This window comes from Myotis daubentonii, chromosome 1 (assembly GCF_963259705.1).
Source record: "Myotis daubentonii chromosome 1, mMyoDau2.1, whole genome shotgun sequence".
Classification (NCBI taxonomy): domain Eukaryota; kingdom Metazoa; phylum Chordata; class Mammalia; order Chiroptera; family Vespertilionidae; genus Myotis; species Myotis daubentonii.
The window spans coordinates 167,857,082-167,866,551 of NC_081840.1; the positions used below are offsets into that span (position 1 = coordinate 167,857,082).

General features: G+C 37.3%; 1 pseudogene; it reads left to right on the forward strand.

Annotated features, from left to right (window-relative positions):
• The first annotated feature begins 1,114 nt into the window (after window positions 1-1,114).
• On the forward strand, window positions 1,115-2,643 carry LOC132216043 (heterogeneous nuclear ribonucleoprotein H-like; annotated as a pseudogene).
• The last annotated feature ends 6,827 nt before the right edge of the window (window positions 2,644-9,470 follow it).

A 9,470-nucleotide genomic window follows, 5' to 3' on the forward strand; every position in this document is an offset into this window, starting at 1 on the left:
GACCAGCTTTTAGAAACCGAAGGGCATAGAACTATGTGCAAAGAGCAGGAGTCTGGATCAGCCCTTTCTAAGGACTTTGTTTCTGTATGTGATGAACGCTTTTAATCCTTTCTTGTCTTTTATTTTTTAACAACATTCAACATTGTTTTCAGATTCTTTTCCTTTTTTTAAAATATATTTTTATTGATTTCAGAGAGGAAAGGAGAAGGAGAGATAGAAACATCAATGATGAGAGAGAATCATTGATCGGCTGCCTCCTGCACGCCCCCTACTGGGGATTGAGCCTGCAACCCAGGCATGTGCTCTTGACCAGAATCAAACCCACCACCCTTCAGTTGGCAGTCCAATGCTCTATCCACTGAGAAAAGCAGGATAGGGCTTTTTTCCTTTTTGAAACAATTTATTTCCTGAACAACTGTGATAGTACCTGCTTTTAGTTATCTTCCTAATCTTTTCCTGCTATTTTGTCTGAAACTCTTGTGTTGACTTTGCCACAGCAGCCATACTGAGATGCACAATAATAAATTTCACATATTTAAAGTATACTATTCAATAGGTTTTGACCTATGCATCTACCAGTAACACATCTCTACATTTAAGATAACGCACAAATTCATTACTTTCAAAAGTTTCCTAATTCCTCTTTGTAATACTTCCCTTCAGCCCCTGTGCCTCCCTCTCATTCCTAAGTAATTATTAATCAGCATGCAGTCATTATTGCTTAGCTTTACTTTTCTAAAATGTTATATAAATGGAGTAATATAGTGTGCTCCTTTGCCATCTGGCTACATACTTATTGTGAAATTCATCTACTTATTGTGAAATTTATCTACATGGTTGCATGTATCAACAATTCTTTTTTCTTACTTCAAGTGCCACAATTTGTTTATGCTTTTATCTCTTGAATGACATTTGAGTTGTTTCCAGTTTTTTTGTTGTTGCAAATAAAGCTGCTAAGAATATCTGTGTACAAGTCTCTATATGGATACGTACTTTCGTTTTTCCTGTGTAAATACCAAGAATTGAAATGGCTGGGTGATCTGTTAGTTGCATGTTTAACTTTTTTTAAAAGTTCCCAAATTTCTTTTCAAAGTTGTTAAACCATTGATTTGCTCAGCCACGCAGAAGTCGTGTGATCAGTGTGCTTCGACGCCAGGATCCACTAAGAGATGATGCTATTGGGTACCGAAGGCGGAGAGGGACTCGTGGTGAAGGTCCGCGGCTTGCCCTGGTCTTGCTCGGCGAACGAAGTGCAGTGTTTTTTTCTGACTGCAAAATTCAAAATGGGGCTCCAGGTATAAGTTTCATCTACACCAGAGAAGGCAGACCGAGTGGCGAGTCTTGAATCAGAAGATGAAATCAAATTGGCCCTGAAAAAAGACAGAGAAACCATGGGACACATGGTTGAAGCATTCAAGTCAAACAACGTTGAAATGAACTGGGTGTTGACGCAGACTGGTCCAGATAGTCCTGACATGGCCAAGGATGGCTTTGTACGGCTTAGAGGACTCCCCTTTGGATGTAGCAAGGAAGGAATTGTTCGGTTCTTCTCAGGGTTGGAAATTGTGCCAAATGGATAACATTGCTGGTGGACTTCCAGGAGAAGCGTATGGGGGAGGCCTTCGTGAAGTTTGCTTCACAGGAAGTAGCTGAAAAGGCTCTAAAGACGCACAAGGAAAGAATAGGGCACAGGTATGTGGAAATTTTTAAGAGCAGTTGAGCAGAAGTCAGAACTCACTGTGACCCACCATGAAAGCTTATGGCCATGCAGCGGCCAGGTCCCTATGACAGACCTGGAGCCGGCAGAGGGCATAGCAGCATTGGCAGGGAGCTGGATTTGAAAGGATGAGGCAAGGTGCTTATGGTGGAGGTTATGGAGGCTATGATCATTATAATGGCTATAATGATGGCTATGGTTTTGGGTCAGATATATTTGGAAGAGACCTCACTTCATGTTTTTCAGGAATGTCTGACCACAGATATGGGGATGGTGGCTCTACTTTCTAGAGCACAACTGGACACTGTGCACACATGCGGGGATTACCTTACAGAGCTACTGAGAATGACATTTATAATTTTTTTCACCACTCAACCCTGTGAGAGTACATATTGAAATTGGTCCTGATGGCAGAGTCACTGGTGAAGCAGATGTCGAGTTTGCAACTCACGAAGATGTTGCTTCGAAAGACAAAGCAAATATGCAACACAGATATGTAGAACTCTTCTTGAATTCTACAGCAGGAGCAAGCGGTGGTGCTTACGGTAGCCAAATGCTAGGAGGCATGGCTTTGTCAAATCAGTCCAGTTATGGTGGCCCAACCAGCCAGCAGCTGAGTGGGGGTTGTGGAGGTGGCTATGGCGGCCAGAGCAGCATGAGTGGATGTGGCAGCCAAGGAGCAGTGAACAGCAGCTACTGCAGCAGTGGGAGCCGTGCACCTGTGGGAGTGAACGGAATTGGGGGGGGGGGGTGTTGTCTAGCATGACTTGTATTAGTGGTGGGTGGGGAATGTAATTGATCCTTATCACTGGCTCTTGGTCAACATTAATTTAAAGAAGAAAAAAACCAAAACTTAACAGTTTTGCAATACCAGCTTGTGATTTATGCTTACTCTAAGTGGAAATCAGGATTGAATTAAAGACTTAAAGGTTGCCGAAACCGGTTTGGCTCAGTGGATAGAGTGTCGGCCTGCAGACTGAAAGGTCCCAGGTTCGATTCCGGTCAAGGGCATGTACCTGGGTTGCGGGCACATCCCCAGTAGGAGATGTGCAGGAGGCGGCTAATTGATGTTTCTCTCTCATCGATGTTTCTGACTCTCTCTCTCTCTCTCCCTTCCTCTCTGTAAAAAATCAATAAAATATATTTTAAAAAAAGACTTAATTTTCATTATTTTTGAACACAAAGATTCATCTAGGATAGTGGTGGCGAACCTATGACACGCGTGTCATAGGTGACACACGAACTCATTTTTTTGGTTGATTTTTCTTTGTTAAGTGGCATTTAAATATATAAAATAAATATCAAAAATATAAGTCTTTGTTTTACTATGGTTGCAAATATCAAAAAATTTCTACATGTGACACGGCACCAGAATTAAGTTAGGGTTTTTCAAAATGCTGATACGCCGAGCTCAAAAGGTTCGCCATCACTGATCTAGGATGTAACAACTAAGTTGAGTAAACTATAACTGTTAAACAATTTTTAGCTTTTCTCAAGTTAGTTCTATTGTAGGATGTACTTAAGAAGTAAGTATATTTAGGTGAAAGAAGTTGAATTATGTTAAATGTTGCTCTTAGAACCACATCACATCGAACACTGTGGAAGCATGTTGAAAACATGCTTTTTTGTAAAACTCAATATAGGAGCTGTGTCTGCAATTAAAAGCGAAACATTTGGCATGCTAATTCTAGTTTCATTTAATAAGTTCCAAGGCATGTAAATTTAAGCTTTTTTTTTTAAGTTAGGGAAATTTTGAGACGCAATACCAATACTTTAGGATTTTGGTCTTGGTGTTTGTATGAAATTCCGAGGCCTTGATTTAAATCTTTCATTGTATTGTGATTTCCTTTTAGGTGTATTGTGCTAAGTGAAACTTGTCAAAAAATTTCCATTTAAAAACTGCAAAAAAAAAAAGTTGTTAAACCATTTAAAATCTACCAGGAACGTATCCAAGTTCTTTTTTCCATATCCAAGCCAACACTTGGAATGGTCAGACTTTTCAATTTAGACATTTAAACAAGTGTATAGGGTTATCTTAATGCAGCAGTTCTCAATCTGTGGGTTGCGACCCCTTTGGGGATCAAACGACCCTTTCACAGGGGTTGCCTAAGAACACATATCGGAAAACACATATGTAATTACATATTGTTTTTGTGATTAATCACTATGCTTTAATTATGTTCAATTTGTAACAATGAAATTGGGGGTCACCACAACATGAGGAACTGTGTTAAAGGGTCATGGCATTAGGAAGGTTGAGAACCACTGTCTTAATGTAATTTTAGTTTGCATTTCCTTCACTAACTTTTCATGTACTTACTTTATCTGCATAGCATGCTTAGTGAAGTTCCTACTCAAATCTATACCGCATTTGTTAGCAGCTTGTTTTCTTATTAATGGTTTGTGAGAAATCTTTATATATTTAGGAAACAAGTCCTTTATCAGACATTGAATTTGCAAATATTTTCTCCCAACCAGTATTTTGTCTCAAATTAGTGTCTTTAAAAGAGCAAAATTTATTAATTTTGATAAAAATCCAATTTATTAATCCTTTGTCATGTGGTCATGCTTTTGGTGCTCTCTATAAAAAATATATATATATACTTGTCTGACCCAAATCACAACATTTTCTCCTACATTTTGTTCTAGAAGTTATATAATATTATGTTTTACATTTAGGTCCATGATTCACTTTGAGTTACTTTTTTCTATATGATTGTTGTTGTGGATTAAGGTGTTGCTTTAGCAAAATTTGTTAAGTAAACAATCTGATCATTTATTTGGGTCTTCTATAGTTTTTCCTCACCAATGTTTTGTAGTTTTTAGTTCTTAAACATTTTTGTCATGCATACCTCTAAGTACTTTATTTATTTGATGCTGTTTTGAATAATACTGTTATTAAACTTACATGCTGTAATTATCCATTGCTAGTATATGGAAATAATATTGATTTTTGTACTGATCTTGTATTCTACAACTTTGTCAAACTCACTTATTGCTTCCATTAGATATTTTGTAGAATTTTTCACACAGATAATTATGTCATCTACAAATAAGGACAGTGTTACTTTTTCCCATCCTGGATGTCTTTTTACTGATTTATTTTGCACTAGCTAGAACTCTCAGTACAACATCAAATAAAATTAGTGAGAGCAGAGATCCACTTCTTGGTTTGACATTAGGAGAAAAAGCATTAAGTATAATTTTTTGCAGAATGCACCGCCAGGCTGAAAAAGTTTTATTCTTTGTTTTCTGAAAGTTTTTATTGGTAGTTGATGAATATTTTTAATGTTTGTGTTCTGTAATTATTGAGAAAGAACCTTTGAAAAATCAATGCTAAACCTATCAGTTTCATCAGCAAAACATTTGAGTATAAATACCAATTTCCAATTTAATAACTCCTGAATGGCTGACAGAGGACATCCAATAGTTAATATGGCCGGAGCAGTCTGGGTCCAATTAGGAGGTAGACTGTCTTGAATGGAGACATGGTGAAAGAAATATCCTGTTTTTCACAGAGCATATATTGAAGTATGTGTTGAGAGCTGAGAGGCAATAAATTGATAACTGATCTGCCTCCCCTTTTGGCTATTCATTTTATATATGCACTCTTCCATTTACATTTTCACTCCCTTGCAACAGCACAACCTAACAAGGTACATCTATCCTTCAGGAGAAGTTCTCACTCTTCCCTAAAATGTAATGACACACAGTCCCAACAGATTTTATTTCCATTGCAGACAATATTAATTGCTCCCCAAATTTAGTCATGGTCCCATTGAGTATTGTACTACCTAAAGACTAAACCATAAAGTTAAACTTCCAAAACCTCTGCAGAAAATACATTTTTATTAAGAAATAGGAAGGAAAAAGAATAGAATGATTAATATATACAAATATGAAGATTCATATAAAAAGCATAGGAAAAATATGCAAGGTAGCAGTAGTCCCTATTTCTCTTTTTTTGTCCCAAGATCATAGTTGATCTTTATGGCTTTCTTCTTTAACTACCCATCCAACATTTCCCTTGCCTTCTGCCAGAATCTCTGCTCCTCTGTTTTCTTTAGCTGGAGGAGTGAGAGTGACCTATATACTGATTTCCAAATGGTTTGCAGTTCTGAGTCACCCTGCCTTTTCTGGTCACTGTAGTTTCCCATTAACATTTACTGTTAGACATGGCAGTCTGAGAGGCACCCAGAGAATCCCCTTGGTTCAGATACAGTCCTCTGTACCTACCTGCATGTGTGGTAGCAGCCTTGCGTTCTCCTTGATAATAGTATCAATCATTTCAGCCAGCACATTATCTCCTTTTTTACCCTTTTGATTCAATGTCAAAACGAACCCAAAATGGCCAGATGAAAGCTTCAACTTCTGATTCAATGAAGCCATTATTCTGCAAGGTGGAAGCATTCTCCTCTTAGAGGCTAAGATCTTCAAGCCAGCAGGGACCACTGATGCCAGAGTAAAAAGCACTTCAAGTCACCAGGAATAAGCCTCAGTGCAGAGCCAGTGTCTAGGAATCACCGACGGGTCTAAGTATTTCTTTCCCCCGACACAAATTCACTTAGTGAATGGATGGCTGACGATCTCCTTCAGGGAGGCTTGAAGGAGGATTTGCAGTGTGTTCTTGCATCAGTAGTTCAATGTCCTCCTTCCAGGGGACCAGAATTCCTACAGTCAGGACCCCTGGGTCTGTGAATGGATTTGCATCTGGAAACTTGGTGAGACGATTTAATCTCCACTTTGGCAACCCAAAGAAAAGTTTCTTTTTACTAGATTTAGAGTTTGTCATAATATGTACATTAAGCAATGTGCCAGTGGACTGTTCATTTATATCATTCCTGGAGACATTGTGATCAATTGGCCATCACTAAAGATCTCTGCCGGTCAATGCGTTCTAATTACTGGCAGACCCCTGTTTTCCTCTATGGTTAATGTGTCCACCTTCCCTTTGAGAATTAAGAGCTGCTGCTTGGCCTCTGCTATCCTGGGATTCTATCATTCTTTTTTGAAGTTGAGGAGCCAATTTGAAGGGTGGCGTCCCCTACAGACGCAGCTGATCCACAGTGGAAAGCATCCACAGCGCTTTTCAGAGATGCTCCTGCCACGAGTGTATTTACCAATGCCTGAGTAAGGGGAGTATTTCTAGGTCTTTTCATGGAACAAAGTTTTGCGATGGGTGAACTGGTCACACATTTAGTCCAATATTTCCATCTCCCTGAGACTTTGAATTCTCTCCTCATTTCATGTCAGGAAAGCTCTGGCACCTCAGTCTCATTAATGGATTTTACAATTGAGTTTATATGCACTCAAATAACCAACTAAGTGGCTCGAGCCACACCCAACTGCACAAGTTAATGCATTAAATCTGGAAACATTAAGTGCATTCTTATCAATTAATTCAGCCCAATCTAGTGTTCTATTATGCCCTCTTTGGTATAATATCCTGAAAATATACTTGCACATATTTCTGCTGATATAGTTTAGCAAGCTCTTGCAACCTTTCAATGTATAAGCTATTTCCATTTCCTCCTGGAGTGTGAAGAAAAGGCATACCTGTGCTACTTGAGGATGATGAGATTTAACGCAAGCTATGAGCATAGTGGCAACGGGATGGCTGTAATGTGCCTTGAGGAAAATGAACACTGTCTTTCACAGTGATGGGTTATTGCAGAGTTTTCAACACGAGGCTGTCTAATCTCCTTGGCCCGTGGATGGAAAGCTCCTACTCATAAGGGCGTCTCAGCATGACAAGGGTTTTCGGAATAGTTAGTTTCATCTGGGTCCAATGAGATGTCTCCTTTTTGAGTTTCCGGATTCAATTAGTTCCTGATTAATGCCTTAATTTTGACATGAAAAACTAAGAGAGACTTAATTCAACTGTCATTGTCTTACAGCAACCCCCGTGAATGAAAATTGTGTTTGATTTTCAGCAATATCAGCCCCATGGCAATGAGAAGTAAGAGATTCTTTTAGGGCTAACATGAAAGCTGTCTGGTTATCACAGTTAAAATTCAGGTGCTATTACACCACTTCAGGTTTAACATAAGAATCCCCCAACAGTATACTTTGATCTCTCTTCTCCTGGCCTTTGTAATATTTTTGCCATGTATTTTATTTCTACATAGATTACAAAGTAGATATTGTTTTTATAATAAAGTTATTATTTTCATTTGAAACAATGACATCTTTTAACAAGATAAAAAGTATTTATATTTATATGCATAGCTACCATTTCCAGTAATCTTTATCTCTTTATGTATATCCTTTTCCTTCTCCTTGAAGGACTTCATTCAATATATTTGATATTGCTAGTTGACTGTTTATTAATTCTTTAAGCTTTTGTATGTCTGAAAATATCTTTATTTCTCCTTTATACTTTAACACGTATTTTTCCTGGGTATACATTTATAGGCTGTCAGGTTTTTTTGTGTGTTTTTTTTAACTTGTATTATTTTCTCTTAGCACAGACAATGTCTAATCAGAATAATGCAATGTATTCTGTCTTTTGTGCTGCGTTATTTCTGATTTAAATCTGCTGTGATTCCTTTCTTTGTCTCTACACATGTAATCGGTCACTTTGTTCTAAATGGTTTTAAAATATGCTCTTTATCCCTGGTTTAAGCACTTTGATTATAATGCCCTTACAAGATTCCTGTGCTTAGGTTGTGTTGAGTCTGTTTTTATCTGTGGGTTAACAGTTTTCATCATATTTGAAGTGTTCACCTATTGTTTCTTCTCTTTTATTAATTGCATTGCTCTCCTTTCCTTAGAGGACTCCAATTAAATTAACATTAAGTCACTTACTTTTTCTCCACAGCTTACTGATGCTTTACTTATCTTTTTAATTTTTTTTTGTCTATTTGTATTTTATTTGAGATATTTTCTATTGTTATGTGTTTAAGTTTATTTATCTTTCCTTCATTAATCCCATCTAATCTATATTTCATCGTAGACATTTTAGTTTTCACACCTAAAATTGCAACTTGCATTTTTATATCTACTTATATCTCAACTGGTTTAATATTTCCTCTAACTTTTTATCACCCATACAAGACCATACATCATTTGCTCACTCAATCCATAAACCTCACCTTTAATTACATTCCCTTTGTTCACCAAATAATATTTGGGATATATTTATACTAAAATAGTTATTTGTCTTTTTAAAATTGAAATTCAACTGAGTGTCCTGTATTTTATCTGGCATTCCTAATAGCAAACTGCACCTCATGACATTTCCTAACTACTTTACTAATTTTATTTACATACTAAGCACTGATCCCCAATAAACCTATGTCCTTCATGGAGTTAATTGTTAATAACCTGTCTTGTCCCACTAGAAAGCAAGCTCTGTGAGGGTAAGTATTTGCACCTGATTTTCTCACTGCTGTATTTCAGAGCCCACAATCCCAACACATATTGGAGTTTTCAAAAACTTTGATGAATGAATAAACAAATGTTTAATTAATTAACTGATTGATTTTTTGCAAAAGTTCTTTTTGAAAGGTAAAATGGAGGATGGGAGGAGATAGAAGAAGCTAGAACAGAGGCTGTTGTATAAATCACAGTACTTTCATTTTATCATCTTCCATTTTCCTGATTACATTTCAGAAAATATTACTTAGAAGTGGACAGTGATATAACGTGTGGTTTCCTGAGCATTAAGTTTTAAGCTGAATGTCCTACTAGAAACGGTCATCTAATGGAATGAACCATTTACTTTACGTTTGGTTTATTTTTGTCCTCTAAG